Genomic DNA, 22766 nt, shown 5'->3' with positions numbered 1-22766 from the left:
TTATAACTCCTGCCCTCTGATCAGATTAAAGGGTTTCCAACAGGTATAAATGTGGCAGCTATTGTAAAAATATTGTTTTAGTCTTACATGTAAAGAGCTGTGCAGTTCACACAAGATTTAACAAAAAAATTACTTGGTAGCTGGGTACATGAAGACAAATATTTCTTATGGTAGCTATGGCCATTTGTTTTCACTCTGTTTTCTTTGTGCTGGAGGCAAATTTGAAACTGGGGTGAAAATGGGGAGGAAGTGGGAACTGTATAAAAGAAAGGGTGCTTGTTCCAGTGGCTTGGGAGGGTACCTGGAAGGGAAGCAAATTCTGTAACCAAGCATCCAGGCTGAATCATGGCTACTTGCATATCACTTTTGTCTGACTTTGGGACTGAATGTATTACACATGTTTCGGCAGAGGCATAAGGAGGCATAGCCATTTTAGAGGCTAGGCTGAGGACTGTGGTTTGTGTTTTCTCTTCTTTCACTTTCAACCCCACAGTGATTGTAAGGGTTTCATGGACATATTTTCCCATGTCATAGAGGAATCTGGATAGCAGGCAGTACTGAAGATGCCAAAAGAACACCTTGCTGAAGGCAGTATTTCTAGAGTCTTGCAGAGGCCAGACCTGGGTCTCCTGCTCCCTTCCTTGAGAGTCAGACATCACCCTGGACTACAATACTTTCCGTGCTCCTGCCTGTGTTCCCCCCTGCGTTCTGGAGAGGATTGGAGTTCTCCACCTAGGAACTGGCAGTTCCAAAAGGAGCAGACATGCTGTTTTCTGCTGTGTGGATCTGAGTAAAAGGATCTTGCAGGCTACATGAAAAGCAGATGAGGTAGCATTCATTGAGGTACTTGTGCAATCCAGGCTCCTCACAGCAGCTCAGCTCCTCTCTGATCAACAGCTACATTAGAAAAATGAAATTTGAACACAGCTTTGCAGGCAGTGCAGAACGTGGGTCATGTGAATTTTCCACCTGAGTGTCTTCCATTATCTGTGTTCAGTCAGGGTAAAAGAGAAAGCAAAACTCTGACATTGCCAGTGTTATGCAGATTGTGTTTTCATAGATTTTACTTTTGAGAGTGGAGTGACTTGCCAAACCTCTGATGTGACATGTGATTTGGAGATAAATTTCCATATGCTGTTTAAACCTTGTCACTATCACAGTTCACTTGTCATTTATAAAAGAATACTCATACCTTAAGTGGAAATATCAACATGTAGAGTTACTACCTTGTAGATACTGTCATCCTGCAGATCTCTTGTCCCAATCCACTTCAACTTTGTAGCAGCGTTAGGATGCAACAGCTAACCTGAAGTCTGTCAATAGGGATTTATGAAGTTCTCTGTATTTCTGATACTTTTTTAGAGTAAAAGAAAGCAGCTTTCACTAGGTAATTAATTGCTCAGTATCTTTGTGTCTCAGCAGCCACATACTAACTCTTAACATTTTCATTTCACCTTTCCTATCTGTTCTGTAAATATTTATTATGCCTTGATCTACTTGATCTTTGTTTTGCATTAACATTGCTTTGGATATTACAGGGTCTCTGTCTCTGAATCTGGTTTTCATAGCAGAACATTTTTAACCTTTTCTTGAGTGAGCTTCTTTGTAACTCTAGATGTGTCCCAGAGAAGGAGGGGCAGTTGCTCAATCTTAAGTGGAAGAGATAGTCATGTAAAGATTGACAGGAACAACCTGAAAATCTTGTGAAGTATTTGTTATGTCCTTGTTTTTATAACTACAATGCTGTTAGCATTCCCAGAATTTGTACCCATTCAAATATTGAAATTTGAGTTTTCTGTTTTGCTTTTATGAAAGTTGATGTGAGACAAGTATGTCTTCTGGTGTATTAAAAGGGATGAAGAAAAATCAATATTTCACCATTTAATTGTAATTGAATTCTTAAAGCTACTTTTGTTATTTTTCCTTCTCTTTCCAATCTGGATGCACAGAAAATATTTTTATCCAAAGGATAAAATATAGCTACGCCCTGAAAGACTGTATTTCTGACATGCAATTTTACTATTCCTCTTGCTTTTGTTTCCTCTGTTAGCAATTTTTTTGCACCAGTATTGTCTCATTTCTGTCTCATAACTACTTATCAGAATGAGAACTCTCTAGTGAAAAGAGCACTATGCAGGGATGAGGGGCAAACAGGAGTAACAATATGTATCACTATTTAGCTTTAGGGCTCCTGGGCATTACTGTAGTACAAAAAAAATTGCAGTCTAGCATAGTCTGGTGGGGACATTAGATATCTTCCTGCCCTAAGTCCCTAAATCCCATTGAAAATGGGTTAGATCTGATTTTCTGACAGTTATGGAACAATTAAGAAGCAGTATCAATGTTAGGACCTTTCATTTTGCTAGTTTAAGGTGCCAAAGACAATTTAAGCTCCTCAATTATTTCCTGCCACAAATTTATAGTCAGGCAATTATTAGCAGTTTTATTTCTTTAGATTGCCTGAGCAGAAAGAAGCTTTGTTCACAGGATTGCCATGGGGGTGTGAAACAGCCACTTGAATACCCTCAGTTAATTTTGTTTGAACATGAAAAGTCTTTGCCCCTGAAGAGGCAAGTGTGTGCACCATTGAGGAGAGAATGTCTCACCACAAAACTGAATGGCAGGAATGGGCAGTGGAGCACTTTGTGGGATTGCTCCTCTTAAATAGGTACCAAAGGAAGGAGCAGTCACACTAACCACACGATAGCTATGCTTAATCCATTGTCCTGAAGGCAAAGGAATAAATGGAGAAACTGGGGCAAGGGGTATTCCTGGAAGGATGCTTGCTGGGATTGACCTTTACAGACCAAGGTCATGTAAAGGATTTAGGACACAAGTTATTGATTCAACTTTCCAGTGTTTAATCAACCTCTGTGTCCTATGGCTGTGTGGGTACAAGATTTCATGTCTATTAGGCTACAGACCTCTCACCATACTGCCAGTCTTCCCAGCTGCATTTCGCCTTGTCCTGACTGTCAGTTCCCTTTTATGGACATTAATGCCATTTCCAATCCTTTTGCAAAACGATATGCTGGCTAAATCCTGCTGCCATTGTACCCACAAAGACAGGAACTGGATGAACTTTGACATCCTGAGGATGTGGTGACATGGTTTTGTGTGTTTGGTGAGTCACAGTGACATGGAGAGCCATGTCAGTGCAGCGCAGGCTTTGTCCGGCACAGTGCATCACTGCTTGGTGGGATATCTCTGTCTGTGTTACCAGATGGAAGTGGGAGATGAGAATGGCTGTAGAGGGCAAAATGAGGTGAAACAGTAACCAGCAATCATGAACAGTGGTTGCTGACAGAAATAAAAGGTGTCCATGTGGGTTTTTCTTGTGAAATACATGTGGGCCAAAGATGCTACTGACCCTAGGGGTGAAAGAAAACAGAGTGAGCAAAAGCGATTGCAGAAGGTCACTGTGAAAGTCCTCAGAAGAAAAGGGAGAAATGTATGAAATCTTTGGGTCACACATGTAGATTGTGTGAAAATCCTCAGCTGATTTTATCAGGGTCAATCTTTTTCATGTTGCCATTATGGTATTTCTTTGGAGGCCATGTCACAGAAAGTGAAGCAGTTGTGGGGGAGTCATGTTGGGAGATTCATGAACCTCTGTAAGAGACAAAAAGCAAAGGAAGGGCAAAATCACTGGGTTTCTCTGTGAAGAAAGCTTAGGAAACTGAAGAGACTGGGGAAGTCATATGTGTGCCTTGGCATTACTACATGGATGTGTCCTCCTTCTGCCAAGACCCTTATCACCACAGGGCTGCCTCATCAGCATGCCAGGGATAGTCAGTCTCTGGAGGTACATTGCTTACACCAGTTCTGGTAGCTTAGGAGCCTGGGATGGGCTATGTTTGGAGATAACAAGCTGGATGGGTCTGCCACCCATCTTTCTCCCTCCACGGAATGCAAGCCCACCATGTGCCCCCTAGATGTTTTTCAGCGGCCTGGTGCTAGGCTGCCTGAGCTCTTGGGAGCTTCATCCCATGTTTTCTGGCTCTGACCTTTGTCGTATCACGAATTTGAGACATCATCATATATGTCCTCTTTATTTTGTAACAATAAGGACAACAAAAGAAAAATCAAGGCAGAGAAAAGCTTCCAGTAAGTCATTAGTTTGCAATCATTAGTTTTTCTTCTCTCATGCAATGATTGTTTCCATGGAGACTGGAGCAAACCAGTGGCTACAAGTGTGCATTCTGCTGGTCCCTGTTTCCACAGAAACATGTACACTGGATTGCCAGAAATTAAGTTACTCTTGTCCAGACAAACAAAGTGGCATGATTCAGGAGTAACAAGTTTCCTTCCAATTTTGGCTCAGATGATTAGTCGCAGAGAGTCTGGGCATGGCAGAGCATCTCACAGCAATCCTTGTAACAGGTGCAGTGTGCTAGTCCCAAAGAGTTTTGCTGGCTATGAGGGGGGATTACCAAACAAAAGACATCATAGAACATTGAATCTAGAAAAAAGCAGAGGTGTAATATGGTCAGTAATTGTTGCTGATTGCTCTGCCACTAGAGACTGCCCTGTCATAGCATTTGGGTGCCACTCTTGATCGGCTACAGGAGCAGGAGGAGCTGCCTTGCATGCATGCACAGCACGCCTGTGCTCTTGTGAAGGGCATCCAGCACAGCCACAGTAGAAAGATTTCCCAGAAACAAAGACTTGTTCCTTTCAGAATCTGGGGATAGCTATTTCATTATTTTCACTGCTGAAGCTTTTGGATGACCAAGGAAATAATCTGCTTAGGTGATTTGTGCTTGCTGCTGCAAGAAGTTCTCCCTTTTCATTGGTGTAACTGCTGAGGTTGTCTTGCTGTCTGGTACAAAACCCATGTGCATTTTGGAAGCAGATAGTCAGCTAATGTGAGCTTTAAGTTGGATAGGGAATATACTATAGTGTACAACATTGTCAAAAACTGAGTTTAATTACATGCCAGGTTTAATTTAATTTCTTATCAACCCTTATATAAACTTCTTTATATGCAACAGATAGTTAGGAAACAAGTTGATCCCTTGTGTGGCTATAAATGTACAACATTTTCTATTCTTTTGTTTGTAGGATTTCTGTCACTGAAAACTGTTGATTCTGTCTAGAAAACACACATTTTTTATTGCAGTTTTTCTACTCTTCATACAAACTCTAAGAATATTTTTCCTGGCACAGCAGGCCACTAGAGAAGGGCTTAGAAAATGACACCCACTCTAGCTAACAATGGATTCAGTTGAGGTATTAGATCAATTTCATGTTGATCCAATTGAATTTCTTTAGGAATAAAAAAGGAAATTGTTTTGAGATTGGAGATATGGTTTTAATGTGCTGGATTGTCATTAATAGCCAGATTAAGGGCCATTTTGAGATTAAGGGTATCTCACAAGTCTGACTCTTACCTTCAAAAGGATATTTGCAATAATTGTTGGGTCAGGTATATTTTACTTCATTCCAGAGAAAGACAGATATGAAGACCAGAAGAGACATCCAGCCCAAACTGCTGCAATAGAGATGATATGCTTTCATCTATTACTGCTGTATATAGGACCATAACCTTGTGGAATAAGCTTCCCTGCCAAGAAAATATTCTTTCAGAATTTGAGCAGAAAAAAAGAATCCACTGCTTTCAGAAATGGCTTGTCCTAATGGTTAATCATCCTTGCTGTAACAAATTGTTCCTTGTTTCTAATTTGTCTGGCATTAACTTCCAGACAGTGAGTTTATGCATGGCTTTTTTATCCATTTTAAAAATCTCTTTAATATTTGTGATTTTCTCTCAGTGAATCTGCCTGTACTCTGTAATCAAGTCACCCCTCTATCTTCTGAATTTTTTTTTGTGATAAGATAAGCAGCTCAGGCTCCTTGAATCACTTATACAATAAGGCTGTCCTGAAACCACAATTTCTTTTCTCATGAAAGTGTCTTCAATTTTTTTAACATCTCTTTGCAAGTATAAGGAAATCTATTTTTAACATCCCTTTAAAAGCATAGACAAGTGAACAATTTATGGGATTCTGACATTGAACTCATCAGTTCTGTTTAGAAAGCTGGAAAGACCTCAGTGCTAAATTCTATTCCCTCATTCATACACATGGAAACCCATACCTGTTAAATATCATGTTGCACTAGGAGCTTATGGGTGATTTTGTCTGTTGTTAGTCCTGAATAATTTTTTGCTTCCTTTTAACATATAGTTTGCTGATGTGGCTTAGATCTTAAAGCTGGCTGGTGGTACCTGTTTAAATCAGACAATAGCTTATAGCTCTTAACTTGAAGATCTAAATTTTGTTACCCAAGTCTTACTCATTTGTCCAATTTTATGAGTAATTAGGGGTGTCTAGATATGGGGCTTTCTCACAGAGCAGCTCTTGTGGACTCAGTGTAGTACTGGGTCTGAGTGACCAGGTGCTGCTTGTCATAATCTGGCTTCAAAGACTCAGTCTTCCTAGAGACCTGGCAAAGAAATTAAAATGTGCATAATACATGTGCTCTGTACTAAGGAGTTGTACAGCTGCAGTGCAGGGAACTGGAAATGCTCTTCACATTGGAGTGGTTACCTTCCCTGCAACCATTACTCATTTATTTGCCTTCCCCTGTGCTACACTGTGGAGCCTTTCATCTTCTGCAAAGAACATTCATTTCTTTAACAGATATTCATTTTAAGTGGGTGTATTCTATTTTTGACACATCCATTTCATATCATTAGAATATCACCCTGCAGTGCTGGGGTGTATTTATTTATTTATTTTTAATTTTCAATTTCTCTCATATTTTCAACTGGCTGATTTTTTCTCCATGTGAGTCAGGAGGGAAGCTGATTTCTCAAGTCATCTGTATCTTCCATGTGTCAGCTGTCAGCTGTACACCAACAGGGGTGGAACAAAACAATTGGCTGTAAATTGCTTTGGGGCTCTGCTGATGGGGGAGGCATGGGCTTCTCCCACAGCCCTGGGATGCTGGGAAGGTTAAACCCACTGATCTCTAGCTGCTGTAGCCCTGACCACTGCCATGCCTGAGGTCTGGAACTGAATTCAGCTGCCTCCTGCTAGGTTTTGCTTAACCACCTTGCTGTCAAGAGATGAACGAGGGTGCCCAGTAGGGCAGGCAGCCTCTACCACGAGGCAGAGAGGTGTCTACACAATGTCAGTGCCCTCGACCCTGTGGGAATGGGATAGAGCACACAGCTTTCCACAGCAGAAAGTGGGCTGCTCAGGGCTACCTCTGCATCTTAGAGGTCTCTACCATCCTAAATGTTTCCATGACTCCCACATCACTCTCTATCTGCTGTGCTCCTGCACAGTTGTAAGGGCCAGTATGGAGAGGCTCAATTTTACAGTAAAGTTCTCCATAAGAAAAATAACCCTTTTTGTCCTGGAATGAACTGAAAAATACCTGACCTGCTGGTTACTGCAGAATGGAAATTTGAGAACAAGGATCAAACTTGCGATATTAATAATATTGTTGTTGCCTTTGCAGGGTGGGCTTTTGTTATTCTGCTGGTAGCTGCCTGAACAAGATTCTGGACTAATCAGTGTTGGCTCCACTTGCTGGCAACTGTTCTTCTGTTCATAGAAATACTGATGATATGACAAGCAGAAAAGAAATGTATTAGAGTAAAAAAGGGTACTCTTTGGACCAGAATGGGTACTCTTTGGACCAGAATTTAGAATCTGAATGCATGGAAAGAACAGCTGGAGACATTTGTTAATTTTTGTCATGTAAAGTACTTGAAGTATTTACACAGTAAAAGCATAGTCGGAAACCAAATTACTCCTTCAGCTCCAACAGTTGGGAAAGTAATAAAAAAAAAGAAAGGGTTAAACAAGTTATTCTAAATCCATGACCAGTTTTTGCTGAATGAGTTACTAAGCGCACTCTGGTGCTTTTCTTTCCCTCTCAGGTTGTTTTATGGTAGCAGGATGATACAAGCAGCAGTCTGTCTGCAGCCAGCTTGGCCTGCACAGGGAGATGGACTGAGAGATTCCCAGCCAGGAGAGGGCAGTCACTCTGTTGGAGCTCAACAAACTCCTGATAAATCTTTGCTAATTTGGAAGGAGCGTATAAGGAACGGGAAAACTGAGGCAACAGGTGAACAACAGTGCAAACAGCCTTTAATTTAATTCCTGTTCATGGGATGGCTGATTTGCTTCAGAGTGGGAGAGAAACAAAACACAGTGAAGCTGACCTGGGCATGTTTGTCACCCAGAGCCTTCACTTCAGCTCTTTCCAGGTTATGCCCCCTTTAAATAAAGGCTGTGCGGGTGAGTGCAGAACTGACTTCATGGCTACATAACTAAGAGTGCATGCAGCTCTGTGCTGCTGCCAGGAGGGCAAGAAAAAGACTAACTCCTGAGTGTAGAAACCTAGAAGATTAGGGGGCTCTTGTGTGTGTCTCAAACACTGATAGCCAGATAGTTATGGAGCCAGACATGGATAACAGCTAACAGCCAAGAATTGTTGGTAATAATATATTGAGAAAGAGGAGGATGTGGCAGGAGAAGAGGCCTTAAGGTGGTAGGGCAGCACATTTCTGGGAGAAATGTCCTTGTTCTGGCTCCTGGAGATGAGCAGAACACAGCACAAGTGCAGGGATGAGGCTGAGAAGTGGGCATGGACCACCCAAGACCCCTGAAGCCCTCCAACCCTTTTCCAGAAAAGTCTAGAGGAATGACTTTGCATGATGACAAATCTGCGTAGAAAGTGAAAAAGGTGCAGAAATAACATGTACTCCTACCAAGCCCAGGTATAGGCATCTCCAGGACACTCCAGCTGGTTTGCCACTGGAGCCAGGAATGGTGATCTCTCTTCCTCTTTACTTTTCATTCTCTTTCCTCATCTTTAATTCATGTCTCTCTCTCTCTTTCCTTTCAGTCTCCCCCTTTATCCAAAACCCACAGCCACATGCTCATGCAGGATGTCAGGGACCAACTTATATAAATTTCCATGCCAAGAATGTAATTTACTAATAGAACTCTGAAAGCTTTTGTGGACCCCCCTGGCTTTTGTCCTTACTTTTGACCATGAGCATTTATGAATCTTGTATGTTCCCTTCCCTTTACGGGTAGGATGTCACAATGAGATAAACATAAAGCACCCATGAAACTGAGTGTAAACGCCAGTGCAAACTCCAAGTTCTCTGTAACATCTGGCATATAGCCCCAATCCAGTCAACAATTTTCATCTCTGCCCTGGTAGAAAGAACATGGCATGGCAGATATTTCACACATGTCTGCTTGTGGGCTGAGAATTACAATCTGAACAGCAAACCTGTGTTCAGATCTCACTGCTCTGAGAGCTTTCAGCTGTCAGTGGTTACTGCCTTCCCCACTCCAGTGCAGGGTGCTGCTTTCAGCACCAGTCTACCCTCGGTCTGAGACATGAGTGCTGTCATATTCTGCCAACAGCATGGCTGCCTACAGTAGGCAGCAGTGCTGGGAATATCTTAGCCCAGCACGTCCTGAGTCACAGCTCTCCCTGTCAAAGAGCTCTTTGGAGATCCCTGTTTGCAGATAGTTGTGCATGTTTTTCCAGTGATACCTGATACATGTCAGTCACATGGAGCACTGAGCACCCTGACGCTGAGCAGGTGCTACCAAGGAAGCCATGTCCCTGTGTGCTCCTGGCCCCAGAAGAAAGTAAACACAGGATACATGAGTGCTGCAGTATGTAGAGGATAGAGTGGTGCCATAGAGTATGGGTGAGAGGCTATTCTGCACGTAACTGGGGGTCTGTGTTCTCTGTAAGTGCAGGGAAGGAGAAAGAAAGTCAGGAGGAAACCTAGTGCAAGCCTGGTCCTTGGCTTGCTCCTTATGTGCTTATATGAGGCATGTTCTAGATACATTGCCAAGGATTACAACGTCTCTGGAGTTTGCAGTAAATTCAGCAGTCAGCCCATTAGGTTTACAGAAGAGGATTTACAGTTATTGTGAAACTTCCCAGGAGATGCTGTTATGTATAGGCTTAAGTTCGTCTTAGCGTGGAAGCAGGGTACAGCCCTCAGAGGAACACTTTTATTCTTGAATTTTTGATGTAGAAAATTCTCTGGAATATATCTGTAGCTTCCCTGGCTTTAGTTTTCTCTGTGCTTTTTTTCCTGGTTTAGCATCAGTGCAGGGAAACCAGGCATAATAGTTTTGACTTGTGATTTGTGAGTATTGCTGCTACTGTGTGAGAAATATACTAGTATCCTGACAGAAATTAAATTAGTTATATGGTGTTATGCAAACTTCACATCTTTGACTTCTTTTCCTTTACAAATTCACCCTATAAAACTTTGACATGTGCAGAGAGGCTTCTCTAAAAGTTAGAATTTTAATCACTTCAGTTACTTCGTACACTCACCAGCAAGTCAATAGTTTACTGTTTCCTTGCAAATGTGCATCTACATTACACAAAGTGTCTAGCAGGAGACAAATTCAAACACTAAAAGCTTTTGAGAATGGATTTTTCTCAAGACACCAGATATTGATCATTGTACATTGTTAGAGCTATGTATTAAGAGGTGGTTATGAAAGTTATGTTTTCTGTTACAGCAGAGGAAGAGAAATACTTCAGTTTATGGAAAGCCAAGGTCATATTAAAGTAGTACCTTTTGCATCTTTGCTGAATGCACCTGCAGAGTAGACATATTTCTAGTGCTGATGCAAATGCATTGTGTTTACCAGGCTGGGAGAGACACTATCACATTGGACAAAGGAAAATAATTCATTTTTTGGCAGCTCAGATACCAAGAAAACAGGAGGATAAAAGGGGAAGAACATTTCTCTTATGAGAGGAAGCGTAAGGACTGAGCAGCTGTAACAACAGAGTGATTTTCACATTTATGATGTGTGTTTGCATCAGTATACACAGAGAAAGAGAGACGGGTGCCTTTATACTCCTGAAGAAGTTTGCTTAGCTTTAGTGAATCATTTTATGAGTGCCATGTCTCAGCCATGATTTACATGTCCAGGTTCATCCAAGCAATCCTGGCCCCTGTAAGTCCTGTAAGACTATCCAGAGCTGCAGCAAGGGTTGAGTCTTGGCTAGTCCACAAAGCAGAGGCAGCTGACACCACAGGCTTGGGGTAGTCCTCTCTATCCCAGGGACATCCAAGTTGTTATGATCAGTCTTGAAGGCTTGTTAAGAAGGTTTGTTAAGAAGGCTTGTTATGAAGGCTTCTTGAAAGGATGAAGGGTCTGTTGTGCTAGCTAGAAGCAGAAGAACAAGGTAAAAAACTCATCAAGGCAGCCTGTCCCTGTAGTGCCTATCCTCTTTGGCTGGGAAAGTAGAACAACAGCTCACAGTCGCTCTCTTTGATCCCATCTAGGTGCTCTGCAGCATCACATGTACTTCTCTGGAAATAATCCTCATGTGCTTCTCTGGAAACATCTTACCCAGAAAGATGACTTCTTTCTCAGCTGGAGAAATGAGCAGGTCCAGGGGAGATGCTATACAGTATGTTTTTGAAGTGGAGATGCTGGCTAGGAAAGCTGCCCCAGCTTCATGGTGGTGATTAAACTGAGTCCTATCTGCCCTACAAGTAGTAAATAATGCCTCATTTCCTACTACATGTTTCATTTTGAACAGCTTCTGGGAAAACTCTGTGGTAGCTACATATAATGTGGAGTGCAGTGGCTTACATTTTAGATTTCATTTTGCTTCTTAATAACAATGTGCAATAGATTTACCAAACATAGCAGTCTCCAGGTTAATTTGTATTTGTTCAGCCTGATGTAGAAAATCTTAAATGCATCTAAGTGATAACCATTTGCCATAGCTCAGGCTGTAGCTTTCTGGACCACTTTAGTATAAGGCACAGATGTAGCAGACAAATCTAGCAGTTTCTGGGGAGAAGCATCAGTTGTACATTGGGAACAATTAACAATAAGAATGAAAAAGTCCCCCTAAAATAAAGATTTTGTTCAGAGATCAAATACATATTAAAGTAAGTATCCACCACATGCCAGAGAAAGATCTGGGACTGATTACGTTTTAAGCTTGAGAAAATCCATTCATTAAAGATGATACAGTTTTAAATATACACTTAATTCTCATGCTCATGCACAAGTCAATTTGCAGATACAGGTTTTGAACACACCACTGAAAATGGTGTTTTTACAGCTCATCACAATTACAGCCTGTTAATTGACTGCAGCACCAAGGGATGAGAATTAAGAAAGGGTTTGGGATGAGAAGCAGACACACCAAGGAGGATGACAGGATACTTGCTGGGATTGCAGAAGAAATTTCTATACTCCAGCCCTTTCTCTATTACTTAAGTAAACAGGCCTGGATTCTAAACAAGATAAGATTTCTGTCAGCCTCTTTCAGTGCATTTCTCAGTACTGTAGTTAACCCCAGATGGCAACTAAGTGTACTTCTCTTCCCTGTGGTGGGATGTGGAAGAGAATTGGAAAGTGGCAAAAACACCATGGGTTGAGATAAGAATAGTTTAATAAATAAAATAAGGTAACTATATAATAACAACAACAACAACAATAGAGAAAAAAAAGATATAACAAAAAGATAAAGAGGAATAAAACTCAATTTTAAATAAGTGATATGCAATAAAATTGCTCACCACCCAGTTAGGACTGCTCAGTCCATCCGTGAGCAGTAATGGATGCCCTCTGGGCAATTTCCTTCCTATAGTGAGCATAAAGTTCTGGGATACAGAATATCCCTTTGATCAGTCCAGGTCATCTGTCCTGGCCATGCTCCCTCTCAGCTTCCTGGGCATCTGCTCACTGGCTGAGCACATGAAACTGGAGAAGTCTTTGACATAGAGTAAGCACTTCTTAACAACAGCTAAAACATCAGTGTCTTATCAACATTATTCTCGTAGTAAATGCAAACCACAGAACTGCACCAACTACTAGAAAAAAAAAAATTATTATCCCACTTGGAATCAAGGCACTCAGGAAGCAAGAAACATGGCAACCAATGCATCAGACCTTGTCTGAAAACTGGCAGTAACTGTACAGACAAGGGCCACTGAGTTGGTTTGTGTCTGTTCAAGAATTTGACTCATTATGCCTGTGCTATTCATAGCAGGAACCTCTTCCCTGTGATCTCCTGTCTTCGCAGGAGTTTGTAATTAAACTGCCCTTCAGAATTCTGGAACTTTTCAGCAGCATTCCAGGCAGTTCACCAGTTACAGAAAACTGCTTATGCCAAAGCTGTTGATTTTAACTAGACAAGCAAAGCCAAACCCCAAGCCCCCATCATCCCCAGTCCCCCTTGACAGATGACTTAGACCAAGTTCCACCAACTTTTTCTGGGCTGTGCATGAGTTTTGCAAGTTCACCTGATCTTGGAGCCCTAAAGGGGCTGTTCCCTGATGCAGGACTGCCTGGCTCAGAAATCTCTAATGCATTTTTGCTATAGTATATATATATGCGTGTATATATTTTTAAGTTTTTAATATTTTTATATTTTTATGTATTTACACATACATATGAGTGGCTAGGACAAAAAAACCAAGAGTAAAGAGGCAGCAAGTCTGTGTTAAATTGAATTACAAGCTTGTCAATCTCTTGTCCAGATCACTGCCCATAGGACTAGCCAGAACCACTCATCCTGTGCTCTTCTGCTGGGCCAAAGGGACCTACATGTAGTAGTAGGTTATTCCTTGGATTTGTTTCCTCTTCAAGTTCTTCATTCTCTCCTTCCAACTTGCCTCATGCAGAATGGCAGACTTTGGCCTATTGATGTGCCTGGACAATTCCACAGAGAGAAGCCTTGCACTGCACTCAAGGGAGGTTTCGCACTTGCAGCCATCACTCTGACTAGCTCCCAGTGGCGCCAGCTCCACACACGGGAGGACAGCAGCATCAGAAGAGCTGGAAGGAGTCATTGTTAAAGAAAGGAGAAAGGAAAAAAAAACAAAAAACAAACCAAACCTTACTTGGCACCCTGTATCATAGCAGCTGGGTGTCCTCTGTCTCCACTCTCACAGCTTCTGGATGAGTTACATATGGGTCTTTGAGCAATGCACAGGATTCATAAAACCGTAATAATGCTCCTTCATGAATATTTCAGTAATTTCATCAGATTACAGATACAATGTTTTTTGTTCCCTAGAGTTTCATCATTATGCTTTTTTCTGTGATTGTAGATAGTTATGTAATGCAGCTCTGTTTTCCTTCATGATTCTGGGCAATAGCTTTCTACAACAATTAGTGATATGGGTGTCTCTGTTTCCTAATTTCTGGATGAAATAGTATCTTACTTTAATTGGTCAGTTCCTAGATTTATTTTTTTTTTACAAAATCAGATATTATTAACAATTTATGCACCAGAAAATGTTTTCCAAAGCTGAGAAATCCTCTTACTTCTACTTTTGGCAGGCATAGCCTCGGAAGAGGAATTGGTTCTTGTGATTTTTGGAAAAAAAGTTTTCAATGGGGGAAGAAAGATCTGGCCTTAGCATCTCCTGTGCTGTCCATGCAGAATAATTTTCAGTAGCAGAGAGGCCAGTGCCATCTCTGTCTTTATTGATGATTTACATGTTTTGTTCATGGCTGAGCTCTGTATCTGCCACTTTTCATGCTGCTTCTACTGACAGTATTATTATACAGACTTTTCAATACTTTGCCCAGATATTATCACTATTAGCAGTGCATGGCTTCCAAGACCTGGCAGACATCTATTGCATTTTTGCAAGCACAAATCCATTTCCCTTAATAACCTCTCTCCCATCCCCCTGTCAGTCACATGGAAAACACTCTTGTCTCTAAGCATATCATTTTTGGTAATCTCAGACTGTTGCTGCCGCTCATTGTGTCTCGGTTTGGCTGTATATGTGTCAGTTCCATTTGTTACACCATGATGAGGCAAAAATTGCTGCTGCTCAAAAACAATGTTCAATTTAGGGTTACAGTGTTTCCTAAATATTTTTAAAATGTCCAGAAAAATAGATTTGTCTTCTAGTTGCAGGGCTGATACTATGTGTTGATAGAGTTCAAAAACTTCTTCACCCACTGTGTGGAGAGAAACCCATGCACCATGTTGCTTGAAAATGTTATCCTATTTCACTTTTAGGCTTTAATTACCTAGGTAAAAGCATTTATACCCTTTCTCCAGTTGTTTCCTGTAACCCAGGAAATCTAGTGGCTGCCTGAATAAGTCTGGGATGCACTGCTTTGGCTTTGGGCGACTTGACAAGTTGTGCACTTTTCTCTCCCTCTGTTCTCTTTTCAGACCAAATGTTGGAATCCCATGGTACATAATATGAATATTTGTCACAATGATCATAATCCACTAGGTAAATGAGGGTATGTCACTGCACTAAGCTTTTTCTAATATTTCATAAGTTTGTGAGTGAAATGTAATATCCTTCTTTTGCCTCTGGTCATAATCTCCCTCTCTTTATGCATATCTACCCCATAACCTGTAGGGAGCAGGATGGGAACATATCAGGGGGTGGATCAGTCTCAGGTCTGCTTGAGCAGGTCTGCTGGAGGGCAACATACCATCCCACTGCACCAGACTGCAGAGTGACACTGACCATTCCCTTTGCAGGACACAGGGTGGAAAGCAGAGTTGTCATGACCTCACCTGATTCCTGGTTGTGGTGGAAATAAGTGGCAGCAGGAGAGTGCTGCGCCTTCACTGATCCTTGGGGAAATCCTGCCAGTTTGGACTAATGGGTGGAAAAAACATATCTCTAATTTTTGCTCAGGGTAGAAACAAAAGCTGAAGAAGCAGTTGCAAACTAAAGATGTGCAAGTGCCTTTGGGCAGGCAGGGAAGGAAGGTATCTGCTTTAGCAAGTGAAAGGAGTGTCAGTTTACAGCTTTGCGCACACTTTTGCTAATGGCAAACCACAGATGCTGTCCTGCCTGCCTCTGTATCATCAGTGGCCTCAGCTGATGACACAAGAAAAAACGACAAGGACTTTTAACTGCAATAGAGTAATTTTCCCATACCAGATCTGACTATATTTAAAATAAATTTAGTTGAATCCACTGCATTGTGAACAATGACAGTTGTGGGAATGAGAGGTGCATGTGGTCTTTTTTGGGAAGAGTTCCTGTGTAAGGACTGGTCCTGCTTGCCCTCTGTATTTGCCTTCATGCCCAGCCATCTGTGGGAGCTCTAGCTGAGGCCAGCAACAGTGTTAACTGCATGGTGCAATTCTCTCTGGATGACTGGGCTGGCACCATAGAGGCTGGTGCTGCTCCTCTGCATTCATGGTCTCCTTCCTTTGTGACTGGCTGCAGCCAGCATGGCAGCCTCAGCCTGAAACCTCAGCAGCAGGGTCTCTGTTCACCCACCACTGCTCTGTTCCTGGGACAACATCCCTGTGATGGGCAGGACCAGTTCCAGCAGCCACGTCCTTCTCACAGCCAGGTCTTTTGTAAGGATGCATCCAGCATAACACAGGCAGAAACATCAGCCATGCATGAGTGAAAAAGGTGAAGAGGGCTGTGTTTTGACTCTTATAAGAAAGGCTAAGCAAGGTCAAGCTTTAGAAAAGATGTCAGACTGCTGCTGAGTTCCTACCAACTGTTGGCCTTACATGTGTGGAGTCTCAGATGTTAGGTATTTCTGGTAGGTGTACAGAGACAGACTGTACACCACAGCCATGACCGAGTGCTGTGGCAAAACTAATGAGCATGGAAGAAGAGCTGTTCTAAGAAATCATGTTGGTATAGCACTCACACCCTCTTTCTTGATTTTGTGTAATCTCTGAATTTGTGTTAAATCTGTTAGTGGCTCTCCCCTCCTCGCTTTTTTTTTTTTAATCTCCCTGTGTCTTCCTCTAGGATATATCATGTGAACAGATAAACTATTATATTCACGTTATGTAGCTTATCTGAAGAAAAGGTGGGTTTTTGCAGCACAGGAGAGATGGTAGGAAGATACTTTTCAAGTGGTTTAGATCTCAAAGAAAGGTTTATCTGTTTTCTAATAATCTGTTTTCTAATAATGACAAATAATAGTGACCTCAGTGATAATGGAAATGAAAATAAGTGTGAAGCTTATGGCCTGTAGGTATCTGCTCTTTATTTTTTTTTCTCTCTGTTCTCTTACTCAGATCTGTTTCCTAGTTTCTTTACTACCCTGAATGTATTTTCTTTCAGTTTTGTATTGATCATAAACATTATGAAACCTCTGCCTTCTTTCCGAACTGGTGGAGGAGAAAATACAAAGGGAGTAAACAACTTAACTAGGGCTATCCTTAAACAGAAGTATTTAAACAAGCACCTAGGGTGAAATAATTCATGTAACAGGATATGACAGGGCCATGAGATTAACTGGAACTGTCTGCACAAGGAGCAGATGATAGCTCTCTCTGAGTTCAGACCTCTTGGGAAGCCCAGAGACAGGTAGCCTAGATTTGTGGTGGTGCTAATACAGCAGAAAGGCTTTGGGCTCAGAGCTTTTAACCAGACATCTCAGACATTAGTTATCTCTGTCAAGTACCTTGCAAGGCATTGTTTCTAGTTTTCTCTCAGCATAATAGATAAATACCCCATTCCCTTATTCCAAACCAGGATTGACTGAGATCTCAGACTAACTCTGTCCTTGGAATTGCCTCTGCTGCCCTATTCCCCTCCACACACACACAATTTCCCTCCTGTTGAAGAAATACGTGGTGGGGGAGGGTAGCGTGAGGACATATTACATAACTTTGTTCTGCATTTGTGTTGCTAGTGGTTACCTTCTAAATTCTGGTATTACCATTTCAAGTCCCCTGACACTTGTAGGGCTGAAGTGGAATGAGGCATTATAGTATTATGACATTAGTCACAGAGCACATTTGTAATGCACATAGATTAGTAATTAAAAAGATAGCTTTAGCTGTCTGGATGGGTCAGGAGAACCTGATTTTCCAGGGTCCTCCCTGTAGAAAGAATCTCAGCTAAAGCCTTTATGGCATCACTAGAATTACACAAAGGGAGTCTTCTGTGTCAGAGTGCCTTTTCCTGAAAGAGCTAGCAAACACCAGCATTTTTCTCAAATGGAGTGAGTCAAATTGAGATTAGCTCTGGCATCTCTCTAAGTGGTCCTTCAGAAGTGACTGGTGAGGATGGAGTAATGCACTTCACAGGTAAGAGAGAAACAACAGTATACTTCATTGATATAAAGTAGTAAGCTGATGAAGTTTAATGGTGAAGTGGCAGTGGTTGAACTGATGGCATGCTACACTTGATTATTGATTTCATAGGGACAGAGCCAGACAAAACATTCAGGGAGATCCTGCCTTTGACTCATGAGCTTCAGAAAGGACCCCATTGCTTTCTAAACTTCTCAGAAATGAGTCTAGGTGCTCCTGGATTCAATTCTAGCCCTAGAACTGGTCAACAGTTTATGTGTAAAGGATTGTATGAACAAGATAATCTCTTTACTTAGCTAAAATTCCAAAGTTTAGCATGCTACTAATCACTCACCAAAAATGTGCTAAGGAATGTCTTGGCCTCAAAGAGTAACCTGGAATGGTGTCTCTGCTCAAGAAGACACCCTGTTGTGCAGCCTGCTGCCAGTGAGCTCTGGGCTGTCCACTTCTTACAGAGTAAGATGGGTATGGAGACAGAAACATCTTGGCAGCAACGGTTTCACCTGGTAGAAACTGTTTTACTGGAATGCTCCACTTCAGTTCCCCTGACATCACCTTTGCAATAAACACGTCTTCTGCTCTTTGCAGTGCTCAAGTTCAATGAAGAGTCAATGCAGGGACCATGCAGAGACCCAAGCCATACATCATATTTTGAAGCCTAGTCACTGTTTTGACTGCCTGCAGTTGAATTCCTCTCTGAGTCCTGCCAGCAGTCCACCCTACTGGCTTAATTTGGTTGGCACAGCAAGTGATCAAGGCATGATGCAGCTGAGTTCAGCAAGAGTGTCTGCAGGACCTTGTTCTGTCAGAGGGTTTCCTGCTGTGATGTTTAGCAGGAAGCCATGTATTAGTGATCTCCCTCCTTTCCGCTGTTTTATGGTGCTATGTCTGGAATTATCTGCTACTCACTAATGGTGTAGGACATATTCAAATTGTTCTAACTGGTCTGGTTTCTGTTCAACTCCCATCTTTTAGGTAAGTCTATCACTTGGAAACAAGATATTTTCTTTCCATGCTGTGAATCACAAATTCTGTGTTCCTTCGTCACATTTACTCTAGTATTGCTTCTGATCCTATTCTAATAAAAAGTCACTAAAATACCTGAATTACAGCACTGTTTCTTTTCTCTGGGCCTTCATTTTATCTGGATGTATGGAGGAAACTGTTGGGTTTCTAAGTGGCTGTACATATAGGCATGGAAGAGATCTGATTTCTCACATCTGGGTTTTTCAGGCTCTGCTTGACTCCCACAAGAGTTTTGAGAAGACTTTAAGCACCACTCAAGGCTTTAAGCCTTGTTCTGTAGGTCTACTCACTGGTCAGTGATGCTAGGAAGCTTTTTGCATATAGGGCACATCCTATGACTCTGTATCCTTTGCGCAATGCCACTGTTCATGTCAAATTGAAGCAAAGCTGAGGAAGACCTTTGTAGCCCAGTTAATGTTTGCTGTAGTTAGCTGCAAGACCAAGAACGTTGTTGGGTGATCTTTCAGTGCTGTTTCTGGAGGGCTCAGGAGGTGGCCAGCATGGCTGCTGTCCAAGATACACTTACTGAAGTTGCATTGAGTCTGCTGCTTCCAGTGAAATTTCAGGGTTTCTGAGCTGGGTGAAACTCTAACTGGAGCTGCAAGGATTGCACTCCCACTGAAGCTGAAGTTTTCAATGGATTCAGACTGTTAAACTACATTTAAACAGTGTAATTTGCACAAATTTTCCACCAAATCATTTCATCCAAATTGCTCACTAACTTGCCAAATTGTCCTGCAATTTATTGCACTAATTTGTGACACATAGATGGTCTAAAGGAACAGAGATAAAAATTTACTCTAAGTCTAGAAAAGTCTTATAGTTTAGTCAAGTAATGATTATTAGTCTGTTAAATGATGCTAGCTCTTATATTTCAAATTATATACAGTTAGTTTTTCCAGTCCATATCTGATTTCCCTATTTATGGTGACTATATATTAAATACCTCTTGGCTGCTCTCTTTGCTACATCTGACATTACTCAGATCATAAGGTTGCATTCATCTGCTGACTAGTAGCTGACTTTGGTGAGTTTTAGTAACCCTGTTACAGATCTGGTTATACTCATAAAGTCGTATTTTCAAGTCCTCTGCTCTCTTGCCATGCCTGTGCTCCTCTGTGCTACATTTATATTCTAGGTTGATAAGTAGTTAGTAAGAATACCTACTTGCTATTGCTGTCCGTCTTTCAAAAGCAAAAATAACATTTAGGGTCCTGTCCCCATGAAGGATATATGGTTCAGGCACCCAGCTGCCATTTGTGTTCAGTATGCATTGGAACATGTTAAAAAACTCAGTCACTTTATTTTAAATAGATAAACTGTTCTCATTGGTTTCACCTCCTTTTTTCTTTCTTTTTCCAATAGCCCTCCTGAATCAGACTTGTTTTTCCTCTTGAAAGTAAATGAGCTACTATATTGTAAAGGCTCACACTTAGGATACCATACTTACGAGAGGTCCACATTTGCAGAAGTGTGCTCTTTTGTTCCTTTCATTTAAAAATTATACTTTTCTACTTTAATACATATATATATCCTGGAATCTTGCAGGTTTTATAGGACTTGAAATTTTTATTCTGCTTCTTAATTCAGTTGTGTTCAGCTGAATTAGAAAAAGACAAAACATTGCAAGCTTGTTTTCTTGAAGATGGAAGTGAAAAGGAACAGAAGATATTCAGTATTTGAAAAGGCTGAGAGAAGAGCCTCCCTCACTTAGGACAAAACAGCCATTTCCTGGGAAAGAAAACAGTGCAGGATCTGAAAGAGTACTAGATGGGTACAGAATATGAATTGCTAAATGTCTGCACATCTGGGCAAACCCATGTTCATGTTCAGAGCTGCACCAGCAGGAAACAGCTGCAGCTTTGTGCAGGACTATTTTGGGACTTTGCTTCTTCAGGTGGAGATGGCTGTTTGCCAAAGCATCTCAATCTAAGATTCTTCCTTAGACATTTGTGTGAATAGTGGGGAAATACAATTTTCCAGCAAATAGGTTTTAACTCATTTTTTCTGTAAAAAGTGCTACTCTCTGATCTTACAGCTTCCTTACATTATAGAACCTCTGGTGAAAGCTTGTGAGGTGTTTTCCCAGCCTGGACAGTCCCTTGGGGAATATGGGTCATCTTGTCAGATAATGTCTTTTCTTTCATGGTAGCTATGGTAACAGTGGCACCTGAGCTCAGATTGACCAGAGGAGCTGCATGGTAGGCTGTGTCACCCAAATGTTTTCAGAATTTTCCCATTCATGGAAATAGTCTGCTTCAGGCTACATGAGGGTTTTGTTTTGTTTTGTTTTTCTTTGGTTTTGGAATTTTCTCCCACATTTTCTGTAGGGTGAGTGAAAATCTACTTCTACTGTCGTTAGTTGAAAAGGAAGCTAGCAATGGCAAGTGGTTCTGTTTGGGGTCTGCATGCACATTAACATTGCAGTAAATTGATATACACCTAAGAAAAAAAAATGGTGATTTTTTTAAAAAGCAAACAAATATAGGCTGGATACTCCCCTCAGTGGCACTTCATAAATAGTTTATTACTTTTGAAGTTTAAAAATACCATATCTAGAGCTGCTAAATGTCCTTGATTTCTCTGCTTTTAAGTAAAAGTGCGTATGGTTGCACATCAGCCATCCACAAAGCTCTGATTAATGTGATGTCTAAGACAGTAAGCATCAAAGGGAAGTACTGTGTTTTAAATCACTCTTTCTTCCAACAGCAGAGTTCACCAGTGCCTTGAAGGCTGTTCTCTCCCTCTGGAAAACTTTCATTTTTCAGTGATTCAGAAATATCAGATGCTCATACAATATGGTGCTATGTGAAATGCAGCAAATGAAAACTCACAAGAGGTTGCTCAAATCCTGGTTAGAATTGCAGTGGGAGTTGGTCAGTATACAGGCTGCTTTCGGCAGCTCAGGTGTCCTGACTGCTCAGGGTGGGTTCTCCACTAGACAATTCCAGTTCACCCCGGGGCAGAGAGCTTCCTTGCCATGACTGGAGTGGGAGACTGTCTGGGAGCTGTACCAGGGCTGCATGGTTCAGGGAATACTAGTAGGATGGCTCAGTGTCTCAGAGATTGTCAGCTGCAGCTCTGCTGGCAGGACTGGAAACACGTCTCTGGAAAGGTTTAGAACAGCTGATGGAAAACTTTATAGTTTAGTTATGACAAGGTTTCCTCTTTGAAGGGACCCTGTCCTCAGCTTGACTATCATCTCAGACAAGGAGAGAAGATAATAGATTTGCATTTGAACATTGTCATGGTTGTTATTTGTGTTTATTGACAGTGCCAGCTGGCTTAGGACAGGGAAGTGGCCGCAGTGCCAGAGTAGCCTCTAAAACCACCATGAATATCCATAAGCCTGTGCTCTGTCTGTCCACAGGGATAGATGGGCCTTGCAGAGGCTCACCTGGAGCTGGAAGGCTGCTCAGTGAGTAGGCTGCCTTCTCTTGCACTGCCTGCTTGTGCTCCTCTGGTGGACTTCCTCCAATAGCCAGGAGAGAGCTGGGTGGGGTTGTTGGCAGAAAAGAGGGGGACATGCATAGATCAGCCCAGCAGAGAGTAGGCAGCTTTTAGAACAAAAAAAACCACTTAAAAAGGCAGTGAAATGGGAATTTGCAACTTGATCTTAAACTCCATAACACGGTATTCTTCTGGGGAGATCCTGGTTATTCCTTTGATGCTGATGTGAGCCCTCTGTTCTGAGAAAGATG

This window comes from Agelaius tricolor, unplaced genomic scaffold (assembly GCF_023055355.1).
Source record: "Agelaius tricolor isolate 1412-34295 unplaced genomic scaffold, bAgeTri1.0.p SCAF_4, whole genome shotgun sequence".
Lineage (NCBI taxonomy): Eukaryota > Metazoa > Chordata > Aves > Passeriformes > Icteridae > Agelaius > Agelaius tricolor.
Note: the sequence above shows the minus strand (reverse complement) of the source record.